This window comes from Bubalus kerabau, chromosome 10 (genome assembly GCF_029407905.1).
Source record: "Bubalus kerabau isolate K-KA32 ecotype Philippines breed swamp buffalo chromosome 10, PCC_UOA_SB_1v2, whole genome shotgun sequence".
NCBI classification, from domain to species: Eukaryota; Metazoa; Chordata; class Mammalia; order Artiodactyla; family Bovidae; genus Bubalus; species Bubalus kerabau.
Window position 1 is genome coordinate 5,682,902 of NC_073633.1, and position 15,114 is coordinate 5,698,015.

The 15,114-nt window shown below is 37.4% G+C and overlaps 1 protein-coding gene across 10 annotated transcripts in view; it reads right to left on the reverse strand.

Annotated features, from left to right (window-relative positions):
* The window catches only part of APC (APC regulator of WNT signaling pathway), a 132,649-nt gene that overhangs the window by 79,996 nt on the left and 37,539 nt on the right, over positions 1 to 15,114 (reverse strand). Inside the window, exon 1 of one of the 10 annotated variants that reach the window (XM_055536493.1) lies at positions 10,230 to 10,308. The exons of the other annotated variants lie outside the window; for them this stretch is intronic. The gene's annotated coding sequence lies outside the window, so the exon portion shown is untranslated. Of the gene's footprint in view, positions 1 to 10,229; positions 10,309 to 15,114 lie in introns of those variants that run through there. 10 annotated transcript variants of the gene reach the window in all.

The window sequence follows — 15,114 nt, forward strand, 5'->3', positions numbered from 1 at the left end:
ATCAAGTTCTTAGGTTACATCAAACAAACGGGTTAGGTTTTTACTGGGTATAAAAGTATAACTACTTTTAATTAAACAGGATACATCCATGCAGTGGAATATTACACTGGCATTAAAAAAATGAGGTTGATGTAAAAACAAACAAAAAGAAGAGAGAAAACAAGAGAGTATAGATCACTATGTCTCATACTGTTCATTCTTTTCTAGTAAAAAATAAAAGGGTTGTAAAAAGATAAAGGCAGAGGAAGCAGAGATCAAATTGCCAACATCCGCTGGATCGTCGAAAAAGCAAGAGAGTTCCAGGAAAACATCTCTTTCTGCTTTATTGACTATGCAAAGCCTTTGACTGTGTGGATCACAATAAACTGTGAAAATTCTGAGAGATGGGAATACCAGATCACCTGACCTGCCTCTTGAGAAACCTATTTGCAGGTCAGGAAGCAACAGTTAGAACTGGACATGGAACAACAGACTGGTTCCAAATAGGAAAAGGAGCACGTCAAGGCTGTATATTGTCACCCTGCTTATTTAACTTATATGGAGAATACATCATGAGAAACGCTGGGCTGGAAGAAGCACAAGCTGGAATCAAGATTGCTGGGAGAAATATCAATAACCTCAGATATGCAGATGACACCACCCTTATGGCAGAAAGTGAAGAGGAACTCAAAAGCCTCTTGATGAAAGTGCAAGTGGAGAGTGAAAAAGTTGGCTTAAAGCTCAACATTCAGAAAACGAAGATCATGGCATCTGTTCCCATCACTTCATGGGAAATAGATGGGGAAACAGTGGAAACAGTGTCAGACTTTAATTTTTTGGGCTCCAAAATCACTGCAGATGATGACTGCAGCCATGAAATTAAAAGACGCTTACTCCTTGGAAGGAAAGTTATGACCAACCTAGATAGCATATTCAAAAGCAGAGACATTACTTTGCCAACAAAGGTCTGTCTCGTCAAGGCTATGGTTTTTCCAGTGGTCATGTATGGATGTGAGAGTGGACTGTGAGGAAGGCTGAGTGCCAAAGAACTGACGGTTTTGAACTGTGGTGTTGGAGAAGACTCTTGAGAGTCCCTTGGACTGCAAGGAGATCCAACCAGGCCATTCTAAAGGAGATCAGTCCTGGGTGTTCTTTGGAAGGACTGATGCTGAAGCTGAAACTCCAATACTTTGGCCACCTCATGCAAAGAGTTGACCCACTGGAAAAGACTCTGATGCTGGGAGGGATTGGGGGCAGGAGGAGAAGGGGACACAGAGGATGAGATGGCTGGAGGGCATCACCGACTCGACGGACATGAGTTTGAGTGAACTCCGGGAGTTGGCGATGGACAGGGAGGCCTGGCGTGCTGCGATTCATGGGGTCGCAAAGAGCTAGACACGACTGAGCAACTGAACTGAAAAAGATAAAAATGTCATTGAAAGGATATACAAAAGTACACTGACGGCCTCTGGAAAAGTCTCAGCTCTGCTGAGAAGATGCCTTCCTTTTCATTGTATACCTTTTTGTAAAGTTTGAAGATCAGAGCAAAAGGTTGGTTTTTTGAAAAGACTGAATGTTAGAGACAGACAAGATCTCAAACATATAAAGTGAACAACATTCAAAGGTGGGGGGAATTGACTCAAGAAGAAATAGATAATCTTAATAGTTCCAAAACTATTGAAAGCTGGAGGAGGTAAATGTTTCCCCTTTCCTCTGTCCAACACAAAAAATTACCAGATTCAAATGGTTTTATAAACACCTTCTACCAAACATTTGAGAAATGTATCATTCTAAACTTATGCAAACTTTTCCAAGAATAAAAATCAAGGAAATACTCCCCAACCCATTCTATGAGGCTAATATAGTCATGATATAAAAGTCAAAGGTACTGTGAAAAAGATAATCATAGGCTAATATCACTTATGAATACTGACACAAATACCCTAAACAAAGTGTCAGGAAATAAAACACAAAAGTATAAAGAAACTATAGCAGAATCAAGCTGAGTTTACTCCAAGAATGCAAAGATGGTTTAGCACTGGATGATTTATATGTGTCATTCACTTCATTAAAACATCAAAGAAGAAAAACCATACGATCATCTCAAAAAAGAACAAACATTTGGAAAAAGTCATTATCTACTTAACTCAATGAACTGGAAACAGAGAAGCTGTCAAAAACATTAAATGTCATTCTTAATATTGAAATACTAGAGGCATTATCTTTAAAATCAAAAGCATGATAAGGATTCTCTACTGTTACATCATAATCCTGGAAGTTCTAATTAGGACAGGAAATTTTTTAAAAGGAAATAATAATTGAAAATGAAGAAATAAAACAAAAATCTCAAGAAATATGAAACTTTAACAACTCAGATTAAAAAAAGTAATTCTGTACCTCACCTATTTTTAATTCTTTTCTCTTTATTTAACAACCAATAGAGGTATTTATTCTCCATTCTACTTCTCTTCCTCTTTTCTACTAAAGCCAGGTAGATAGCGATAATCAGTCTCCTATCTGCTCTCTTCTTTCCCCACCCCTTCCTTTCCTCTGCATTCTGTAAACGGCTACATTCATTGGCCGGACTCTGTTATTAGTCCGTTCCAAGTGAGGGCAATTCCAAGATGGCGACCAAAATTACCTGGAACAGAGGTTGCATAATTTTCTGCAAGGGCTGGATAATAAGTCTTTGTAAATGATATGATTTCTGTCGCAACTACTTGACTTTGTTGCTGTAGCACAAAAGCAGCCACAGACAATACACAAATAAATGCACATGACTGTGTTCCAATAACACTGTTTTCAAAAACAGCAGCAATTTGCTAACTCCTGGCCCAAAGCATTAATTCACAATTCTGGTTTCCAAGCTCCTTAAGGTAGCCCACATAATTTCAAAGGCTATTGAGAAATTTCAAAATTAGTATTTTACTATTTATTTATTGGCTGTACTATGCAGTCTGCAGAATCTTAATTCTCAAACCAGGGATTGAACACGGGCCCACGGCAGTGAAAGCACCAAGTGCTCATCACTGGACTAGTAGAGAATTGCCTAGTATTTTTTTCTTAAAGAAGAAGTAATCTGAAAAGAGACCTAGGAAGTCTTAAGGACTTTATGTTTCAGTAATCATTTTTAATTTCCATGATTTCTTCCTCTTCCAGAACTTTGTTACAATATTGATCCGGATCCCTTCATTCTGCGACACTGTCAGCATGTACTCTTTTAATTGTTTTTTTAGTATCACTTCACAATGAGGTCTTAAGAGAAAGAAGTGATAAACTCAAGTGATTTTTAACTCACTAGCTTGTATCAGAAATTACTTTTTACATTAAGATTTTTAATTCGTTTAGAATTTTTATTTTATACTATGAGTGGTTTAACTGAATTGACTCTCATACAAATAACCAATTACAGAATGATTAAAACATTTCTTTTTCACTGAACTATGTTAAATTCTCATATATATATAGAAAGGTAACTGTATTACATTTATATTAATTTGAAATAGATTAAAAAATCTTACCTCAGTCAAGAATAATTCGATCAAATTTTCTTTTTTTTTCCCCAAGAAAAGGCCCTGTGCATTTTGTATCAAATTGATTTCCAGCTTTTTTGTTATTTGATTTGCCATGAGTGAAACACCAATATTGCTAGTACCAGTATTATTTTATATAATACATACCTTTTATGGAACCACCTTATCCAATTATCCTATGAATTCTAACAGTCTTTTCCTATAAATTTTCTGGGTATGTAATCATATAATCTATAAGTAGTGATAATTTTGTCTTTTCTTTCCTAATAATTAGACCTCATTTCTTTTTATCTTATTGTTAGCTTGAATCAACTTCAAAATAATATTTTAACAACACTGGTCTTATTCCTGATTTTAATAGGAATGATTTCATAATTCACCATTTAAAAATCTTACTCTTAAGATTTCAGTAAATATTTTTAACAAATATTTTTAACATTCAGCCATCTTCCTTTTATTTAAAAAAATTTTTAGGAGTGGCTTCTAAATGACTTTATAGCACGTTTTGATAATGCACCAGTCAGTTCAGTCGCTCAGTTATGTCTGACTCTTTGCGACCCCATGAACTGCAGCATGCCAGGCTTCCCTGTCAATTACCAACTCCCAGAGCTTACTCAAACTCATGTCCATTGAATCGGTGATGAAATCCAACCATCTCATCCTCTGTCTATCCCCTTCTCCTCCTGCCTTCAATCTTTCCTAGAACTGGGGTCTTTTCCAAGTAGTCAGGTCTTCATATTAGGCGGCCAAAGTACTGGAGCTTCAGCTTCATCATCAGTCCTTCCAATGAATATTCAGGACCGATTTCCTTTAGGATGTCTCCTTGCATCTCCTTGCAGTCCAAGAGACTCTCAAGTCTTCTCCAACACCACAGTTCAAAAGCATCAATTCTCTGGTGCTCAGCTTTCTTTATAGTCCAACTCTCATATCCATACATGACCACTGAAAAAACCATAGTTTTGACTAGACAGACCTTTGTTGGCAAAGTAATGTCTCTGCTTTTGAATATGCTGTTTAGGTTGGTCACAGCTTTTCTTCCAAGGAGCAAGTGTCTTTTAATTTCATGGCAGCAGTCAACATTTGCAGTGATTTTGGAGCCCAAGAAAATAGTGTCTCTCACTCTTTCCATTGCTTCCCCATCTATTTGCCATGCAGGGATGGGATAGGATGCCATGTTCTTAGTTTTCTGAATGTTGATCTTTAAGCCAACTTTTTCACTCTCCTCTTTCACCTTCATCAAGAGGCTCTTCAGTTTCTCTTCACTTTCTGCCATGAGGGTGGTGTCAACCACATATCTGAGGTTATTGATATTTCTCCTGGCAATCTTGATTCCAGCTTGGCATTTCTCATGATGTACTCTGCATATAAGTTAAATAACCAGGGTGACAATATACAGCCTTGACGTACTCCTTTTCCTATCTGGAACCAGTCTCTTGTTCCATGTCCAGTTCTAACTGTTGCTTCCTGACCTGCATATAGGTTTCTCAAGAGGCAGGTCAGGTGGTCTGGTATTCCCATCTCTTGAAGAATTTTCCAGTTTGTTGTGATCCACACAGTCAAAGCCTTTGGCATAGTCAATAAAACAGAAGTAGATTTTTTCTGGAACTCTCTAGCTTTTTCGATGAGCCAGCAGATGTTGGCAATTTGATCTCTGGTTCCTCTGCCTTTTCTAAATCTAGCCTGAACATCTGGAAGTTCTTGGTTCACATACTATTGAAGCCTGGCTTGGAGAATTTTGAGCATTACTTGGCTGGTGTGTGAGATGAGTGCAATTGTGCGGTAGTTTGAGCATTCTTTGGCATTGCCTTTCTTAAGGATTGGAATGAAAAGGGACCTTTTCCAGTCCTGTGGCCACTGCTGAGTTTTCTAAATTCGCTGGCATATTGAGTGCAGCACTTTCACAGCATCATCTTTTAGGATTTGAAATAGCTCAACTGGAATTCCATCACCTCCACTAGCTTTGTAGTCATGCTTCCAAAGGCCCATTTGACTTCAGACTCCAGGATATCTGGCTCTAGGTGAGTAATCACACCATCGTAGTTATCTGGGTAATGAAGATCTTTTTTCTATAGTTCTTCTATGTATTCTTGCCATCTTTTCTTAATATCTTCTGCTTCTGTTAGTTTCATACTGTTTCTGTCGTTTATTGTGCCCATCTTTGCATGAAATGTTCCCTTGGTATCTCTAATTTTCTTGAAGAGATCTCTAGTCTTTCCCATTCTACTGCTTTCCTCTATTTATGATAAGACATAACTATACGGTTTTCCTTTTAATTTGCTGATGCTGTCAGTTACCATATTTTCTCATTTTGATCCATCCTCCATTCCTGCAATAAACCCTACCTGTTCATATTTTATTAATTTTACTACTTTGTTCATTGCTCAGTATTTCATGTGGAATTTTTATGAAAGAAGTCACAATATGACTGAAAATTTTCCACTAGTTTAAATTACGGATTTAAATTAACTTTATGGTAATTGTATATGGTCTAGAATAGTTTGAAAAACAGCTTATCTAGTCTTTGAAAGTCAGCTAGAATTCAGATCACCAGGTGCTTGTTTAGATGAAAGATTTTTGAGTATTTAAAATTTTCTTCTGTTGTTAAGCCTTTTCATTCCTTCTTCATCTTCCTGTATCAATTTGATTCATTAACAGTTCACCCATAAATTATCCATTTCCTCTAGATTTTCAAGCATAAGCAAAGCGCTGTATATAGTCTCTTTAAAATTTGTCTCCTTTCCCATTCATGCTTTTTATCTTTTGTTCCTTTAACCCGGCTTTACAGGGTTTCATCTATTTTACTCATCTTTAACTCCTCCCCAATCCACTTTTAGTGTTATATATTCTTTCCACTATTTTGTATTCTATTTTATTCATTTCTGAATTTATCTTTACTAATTATATCCTCTTATTTTCCACTGTCTTATTTGTTCTTTATTGTTATTTAAATTGAGCAGTAATTAACTTACTGTCTTTATTTCCATGTTCATTTGTCAGTTTTTTCTTTAATAATAATAATTTAAGGTATAATACTAACTTTCTTCTCAGTATAGCTTTAGCCATATTTCATAGGTTTTAGTATTAAGTATTTCCCTCTTTATTTCTTGATAATTTATAATTCCAATATTGACTTCTTCTTTGACTCAAGGGTACTTAAGATTTTTCTCAATTATTAGCTATATAAAATGACCTGTGAGTCATCTTTTTCTTGCCACTGATTTATTGTTTATTAGACTGACTGGAGACTGCTGCCTACAAATGCTATTATTTTGAATTTTTAAAAGTTTGCCTTGTAATCAAGAACATGACTAATTTTCATAAATATCTGACTGAAATTTTTAAAAAAGGAAAAAGTGTATAAAGTTGTAAAACAGGTATATAATATGCTAATACCTGTTTATATTATTCAGATCCTCTGTATATCTGCTAATCTTTCTACTGGATGAAATGTAGAAAGTCTACCGTTTATTGCATATTTACAATAGGTCATATAAGTGCCATATACATATCTATGTGTGTATGTGTGTGTGTAGTTTAATCTTCACCAACTGTGACGTAGGTATCACTTCCTATTTTAGAGTTAAGGAAGATGGGACTTCAAAAATGGCAAGTAACTTTCCTAAAAACACAGATCAAATGGCTGAGTCAGAATTTAAAGTCATATTTGTTCTCAATGCTCAAGCTCCTAAGACCATGCTCCTACCTCTATGTAGCTTTCACGATCTAGTGTACTTAATACCAGTCTTCGTTCCACACTTATTTTCTATTAAGTTCCAAAATAACCCCTCTCTTTAACTAATTCCCTCTTCACTCTTCCATACAAACTATTTTGTACTTCTGCTCAGAATTCATCTCCTTTTTGAATGCCCCATCCTTTCCCCCCTCTGCTTTGGTATACCTTAAAGCCCAATTCTGTTTCCTCACATAAAAACCTTCCTAAATTTGTATCACAAGTCATAGGGGAAAACAATCTTACTTAAAACTGGCAAAAAAAAAAAAAAAAAAAAAAGGGCAAAAAATGAATGTACTCAGGAATTATTGTATGCTTAAAGAATCATATTGGCTATGACTATGACATCAGCTACTAATGTTTAAATGTCACTTTAAATTGCTATTTTTTTTAAACAATAAAAATATCTGTTTCCCACAAGCCATTAATGAGTCTTCCTGCTAATTGTTCAGTAAATACAACTTGGTTTAACTGTTTTCTAATTATTCCATTTTACTTTGGCAAGTTTTGTTTCCCACCTTTACTTTTTTTTGGTATTACTTTTAAAAAATTTTTATTTTTTTAATTTATTAATTTTAATTGGAGGCTAATTACAATATCATATTGGTTCTGCCATACACTGACATGAATCTGCCATGTTGTTTTCCACCTTTAAGACAAGGTTTGTATCTAATAGTTTTGTGATTCCTGAAATACTCAGTGCAAGTCAGAAAAAGATAAATACATGCAAGAATAAACAGCCACAGAGAGCAAAGAAGAGTAAAAAGAGGGCACAAATTCAGAGACTGTCCAAGATGACTTTCCCATTAAAAAAGTAAGATGATAGGTTTCTTTCTGTACAATTCAAATCAAGAAATATTTGAAAACTAATTATTCCCAAGACACCATGCAAATATTACAGGGAAGTTTTATGGGGTGAATCAGGTTTCGCAAAATATGTTGAGTCACAAGTAGCTATTCCCTGGACCTTGTGAAAAATGGCCTCACTTGGAAACAGGATCTTTGCAGATATAATCAAATTAAGATAAGGTCCTATGGGATTAGGACTGGCCCTAAACCCAATGACTGGAATCCTTAAAAGTAGGCCACGTGAAGAAATGAACAGAGACACAGGGAAAATGCCAGGCGACAACGGGGGCACAGACTGGAGTGAGTCAGCTGCAACCCAAGGAACGCCAGAGAATGCCAGCAACCACCTCGAGCCAGGGAGAAAGGCGGGGAACAGAGTCTCACAGTCTCTAGAAGGTTTCAACTTGGCCGACACTGTGACTTTGTACTTCCAGCCCCAGTCCTGTGAGAGAGTCCATTTCTATGGTTCTAATCCACGAGTATGTGGAACTCTGTCACAGCAGCTCTATAGCACTAAAAAGATAAACTGACATGTTCCTTATTCTCAGTGTCTTCTGATCTAGCAAATGGATAATATGCCAGTAGAAAGGGGAAACAGGTTCCATATACAAATAAATCAGACATTCTTGTCTCATCTTACATTCCGTGGCTCATTTTAACTGCAGTCACTGCTGCACCCAGCAGCTCCCGGCAAGATAGAAACTCACAGTACACTGACTGCACCAGGCATCCTTTGCTTTTTGTTCCAGGATCTCTGTGACACCCCAGTGTGGGTCCCCAACATTCATGCATGTACAGCCTATGTACGACTGAACACGAGTTGGGACTGAAGGGGAACGGGAGCTAGTACGTATAATCCTTTTCCTTAGGCAAACAATTTTATACCGCTCCTCTGAAAGTCCTGGCTTTCCAAGTTGTCTTGGTGATCAACTTGAGAACACATACTGGCTGTACCTCTTCACTCTTTAACATTTTCTAAGCCACTATTCTTGTTCCTGGATCACTTCATAAAGCAAATATTTCACACAAGTCTTGTCTCAAGATTCCGACTCACAGGAGACTCAGGCACACAAATTGTTACTGTTGTTTAGTCATTAAGTCGTGTCCAACTCTTTTGCAGTCCCATGAACTGTAGCCTGCCAGGCTCCTCTGTCCATGGGATTTCCAGGCAAGAATACTCGAGTGGGTTGCCATTTCCTTCTCCAGGACATCTTCCCGACCCAAGGATCGAATCTGTGTCTCCTGCTTGGCAGGTGGATTCTTCACCACTGAGCCACCTGGGAAGCCCCAAGATACAAATAACTGACAATTCAAAGGCAAGTTTGGGTTCAAGAGACTGACAGAGTTTATGAGAGTCACACCTTGCTTAGACAATTGGAGGTAATTGCATAAATGTGGCCTGGAACCACACTGTGGCTAAGTAACATCACAGTGTGAGGAAGAAGAGGTTCGGATAGAGAGTACCCACAGAAATGGTGTAACAAGACTCAAAGGTACAGCCACACTGCTTTAATGTTTCTCAGCTTCTATTCTAAACAATGTCAGAAGTAGCTAATATACCAGCATAAATCAAATGATAATAAAACCAAGACCCTAAAAATAGCTAGTGGAACATATATTTCAATATTCTTCAATGGATATCTGGTTACCATCTTAGTCATTATTATATACCATACTATAAACCAATTTGGTGAATGAAATGTGAATTTACTCAAAAAAGTAACATTCATTCACAAAAATAAAACTTAAAAAAAAAAAAAAAAAAACCACTTCAGAATTACATGTGTACATCTGAAAAAAGAAAAAGAACTGTATGTGTATGCCCACAGTACAGCAGTCCCACAAACATGTCCATGTCCTAATCCCAGAAAGCACGGCTAAGGGGACTTTGTGGATGTGAACAAGAAAAGTTTCTTAATATTGGGAAAATTTCCTGAATAATGTGGGGAGACCTGCTGTAATCACAAGGGTTCTTATAAGAAGCAAAGAGAAAGTCTGAGTCAGAGGAGATATGAAGACAGAAACAGAGGGTCAGACAGAGGTTTACTATGTTGCTTGCATAAAGATGGAGAAGAGGCCATGAACCAAGCAACGCAGCTGGACTCTAGAAGCTGAAAAGAGCAGGTAAATGGACTCACCAAACAGACTCTGGAGAAAGCACAGCACTGCTGCTATCATGATTTTGGTCCAAGAAAACCATTCCAGACTTCTGATCCCCAAGGTTCTAAGATAATAAATTTGGGCTGTTTTAAACACTAAGTTTGTGATAATTTGTTACAAAAACAATATGAAAAATATCCTATAATCCAGTGATCCCTCTTCCAAGGATAAATTCCAGTGAAATCTCACCAGACATCAAGTGATCTTGAAATACATCCACAATTTCTTTGGCCTTATACCTTCAAACACTGGAGCTTAATCCATCTCCTCTTGGGTGGTCTAGACTAAGTGACTCACTGCTAATGAAGAGAATATGGCAGAAGTGATGGAGCATGACTTTCAAGACTATGTTGTGAAAGGCTTCCTTCCTGCTCTTTCTCTCTGGGATCACTGGGGGAAGCCAGTCGCAGTGTCATGGAGACTCTCAGGCAGGCCCTTAGAGCAGCTCATGGCAAAGAAGTGAGGCCTTCTGCCAAAAGTCAGGAGCAACAGACTATGAGTGAGCCGTCTAGAAGTGACTCCTCCAGTCTAGTCAAACCTCCGGACAACTGCAAGCCTGACTAACAGCTCAACTAACTTTATGAGAGACTGTGAGCCATATAACCAATTATGACATTCCTGAATTTCTACCCCAGAGAAACTCTGAAGTATTAAGGATTTCTTGTTTAAGTCACTAAGATTCGGGGTAATTTATTATATACTGATACGTTACTAAAATAATCTATAAGAAGTCCCATACAAGGATGCACACCATAGCAAAGTTTGTGGTAAGAGATTTGGGAAAAAAAAACCTTAAGGACCTTTCCATCTGACAGATATTACAGAACATTATATAGCAGACTTAGTACCACAAACTAGATGGACAGAAAGTAAAATAGATCTTAAAAACAGCATGGAGGGACTTGGCTGGCAGTCCAGTGGTTAAGACTCCACGCTTCTAATGCAGGGGACATATGTTCACTCCCTGGCAGAGAAACTAAGATTACACATGCTGTGTGCGTGCGCGTGGGCTAAGTGACTTCAGTCGTGTTCGACTCTTTGCGACGCTATGGACTGTAGCCCACTAGGCCCCTGTGTCCATGGGATTTCCCAGGCAAGAATAGTGGAGTCGGTTGCCATGCTCTCCTCCAGGGAATCTTCCCAACTCAGGGATATAACCCACGTCTCCTGCAGTGCAGGCAGATTCCTTACCAATGAGCCACCGGGGGAAGCCCCATGTTGCATGTGGTAGCCCCCCCCAAATATTTTTTTAAATAGTATTAAGATTACTATTTTTTAAAATAGTATTAAGAAAATAAAAAAGAGTATTGAGTTAAAAATGTTAAAAAGTTATACAAATTAAAAACATAAATTTGGTACAATACCCCAAAGAAGCAAAAGTAGGAACCCAAAGAGGTATTTCCACATCCGTGTTCAGAGCAGCATTATTCATAAAAACCAAAAGATGAAAGCAACCCAAGTGTCCATCAAAAAATGAATGGATAAACAAATGTGGTATACACACACTGGAATATTCAGTTCAGTTCAGTTGCTCAGTTGTGTCCAACTCTTTGCGACCCCATGAATTGCAGCACGCCAGGCCTCCCTGTCCATCACCAACTCCCGGAGTTCACCCAAACTCATGTCCATTGAGTCGGTGATGCCATCCAGCCAGCTCATCCTCTGTCATCCCCTTCTCTTCCTGCCCGCAATCCCTCCCAGCATCAGAGTCTTTTCCAATGAGTCAACTCTTCACATGAGGTGGCCAAAGTACTGGAGTTTCAGCTTTAGCATCAGTCCTTCCAAAGAACATCCAGGACTGATCTCCTTCAGAATGGACTGGTTGGATCTCCTTGCAGTCCAAGGGACTCTCAAAAGAGTCTTCTCCAACACCACAGTTCAAAACCATCAATTCTTTGGTGCTCAGCTCTCTTCACAGTCCAACTCTCACATCCATACATGACCACTGGAAAAACCATAGCCTTGACTAGACAGACCTTTGTTGGCAAAGTAATGTCTCTGCTTTTCAATATGCTATCTAGGTTGGTCATAAATTTCCTTCCAAGGAGTAAGCATCTTTTAATTTCATGGCTACAATCACCATCTGCAGTGATTTTGAAGCCCCCCAAAATAAAGTCTGATACTGTTTTCACTGTTTCCCCATCTATTTCCCAGGAAGTGATGGGACTGGATGCCATGATCTTAGTTTTCTGACTGTTGAGCTTTAAGCGAACTTTTTCACTCTCCTCTTTCACTTTCATCAAGAGGCTTTTTAGTTCCTCTTCACTTTCTGCCATTAGGGTGGTGTCACTGGAATATTATTCAGCCTCAAAAAAGGTGGAAATTCTGACAGATGCGACAACATAGATGAACCCTGAAGACTTATCTTATACAAGGTTCTAAGGGAAGTCAAATTCATAGGGAAAGAAAATGGAATGGTGGTTGCCAGGAACTGGGGAGGAGGAAATGGAGAATCAGTGCTTACTCAGTGGAGTTTCAGTTTGGGAATGTGAAAAAGAACTAGAGATGAGTTGTGTGATACATTCACAACAATAGTTAATGCCCCAGTACTTTACATACACCTAAAAATGGTTGAGCAGGTAAATTTTATGTATGTATATTTTACCACAATTAAAAAAACCCTCATTAACTACAAAAAAGACACAAAATGCTGAACATTTCACAAGAATTAATGCATATTTAAGGACACATGTGAATGAGTGCCTATAAGGGGAGTGGGAATAAAGGGGTGCAAGCTTGCCTTGTGGGACTGATGATGTCATGATTTGATTTACAAAAATAATTTTCAAGAACATACCTAATACTTAACAAGTGAGATGTCACCTATACCAAAACAAGAAACGATCTGTGTAACTTTCCTTCTAACGTTACAGAAACCAAGAACCACAAATTGTTGACTATTACAGCTAGAAGATCTAGATATCACTGCATCTTTTACATTCAAGGCACTTAATACTTCAAAAGAAATTTAATTTCAGAATTATCTGCTATTCCAAGCAGATTTTACAAGGCATTGTGTTTCAAACAGCAAACTACCACATTTCTTGACGTTAGAAGACATTTTAGATAATATAAATCTTTAAAGATTGTAGGAGTAGCCAAAGCAGTGTTTTCAATGCAGTAGCAATAATATTTCAAATAGTTCTACTGTAAGTTTCTTGGAGGTTAGTTTCCATGTCTTGTACCTTTATACTGTCTGGCATTTAGTAGGTACTTAACTACGTAGTCGGAGAAGGCAATGGAACCCCACTCCAGTACTCTTGCCTGGAAAATCCCATGGACGGAGGAGCCTGGTAGGCTGCAGTCCATGGGGTCGCTAGGAGTCGGACACGACTGAGCAACTTCACTTTCACTTTTCACTATCATGCATTGGAGAAGGAAATGGCAACCCACTCCAGTGTTCTTGCCTGGAGAATCCCAGGGACGGGGGAGCCTGGTGGGCTGCTGTCTATGGGATCGCACAGAGTTGGACACGACTGAAGCGACTTAGCAGCAGCAACTACGTAGTGACTGTATTTCCTCAAGTCATCTTCTCTACATCATATTACCCTCTCCTATCCTGTGTACTAGGAAATTACACTTGGAGATTAGTAAAAAAACAAAGTGGGGGAAGTCAAAATTAAAGAAAACATTTAATATAAGAAGACTGCTAAATTATGTGAGATTACTTTTAAAAATAAGAGAAATGGCAAAAATCGAAAGAGCAAGGCATGAAAGACCGCATTAACAGCTTTGATTCACTTCACAGACATACTTAGGAACTCAATAGCTCAATTCTGACTATATCAATTGTTAAAGTGTTAGATGCTCAGTTGTGTCCAACACTGACACAACCCCATGGACTGTAGCCTGCCAGGCTCCTCTGTCCATGGAATTCTTCAGGCAAGAATACTAGAATGAGTAGCCATTTCTTTCTCCAGGGGATTTTTCCAACCCAGGGATCAAACCCAGGTCTCCTGCATTGCAGGCAGATTCCTTACCATCTGAGCCACCCATATTAATTAACAATGAATAATTTCAAAGACCACTAAAGCCAACAGTATAGTCTTATATTAGGTATTTCATAATGAATATAAAGGGAAAGAAATCAACTTTTCGTACTTTAGCTCTTTCTTATTTAATCCCCCTAAAATCTCAATCTAATACTATTCTGTTTAGCACAAGTATTAATTTGATTAATAAGACGATCTTTAAAAAGTATGTTATGAATGTCATTATGAAAACTGCTGCATCTCCACTTGCTTAGCTACCACGTATTTTACAAATTCACGTATTTTACACCATAGCTAAAAACTCAAAACCGAGATTTCTTTTTCATTCAATGAATGATTTGTTGATTTATATTGCTTTTCAAGTAATTTCTGTTACATACTATTTTGTATGTTATGCACCAAGCGACATTATAAAATAGTTTTACAGAGTTAGAACAAAACAGAAGACTTACATTCTTTATGTCCTTATATACAATACATGACCTTGTATGAAGTCACAATATACGTAATTAGGAATAATCTATCATTTAAAATGAAAATCATGCTACACCGAGCTGTTTAGTAAAACAAAATAATTTATATAAAAATAAGAACCATAAACTCTCAAAAACTATACCAGAGTTCAAAGATATGAATGGCATTAGCTATTAAATTTCACTTAAATTTTTCTTTAACTTATTGGAAAAATATATCAAAGGATCTTCTAGAAAATTTAGATATACTACAAAAAACAAACAAATTTCATTTAAAATTTTAATATAACATCTTTAATTCTAAGTACAATTTTCATCAGATTTTAAAAAGAGATTCTAAGGACTACTAACCCTGATATACATGATTAATAATTCTTAGAGCAAAAATAGTTTTAAAA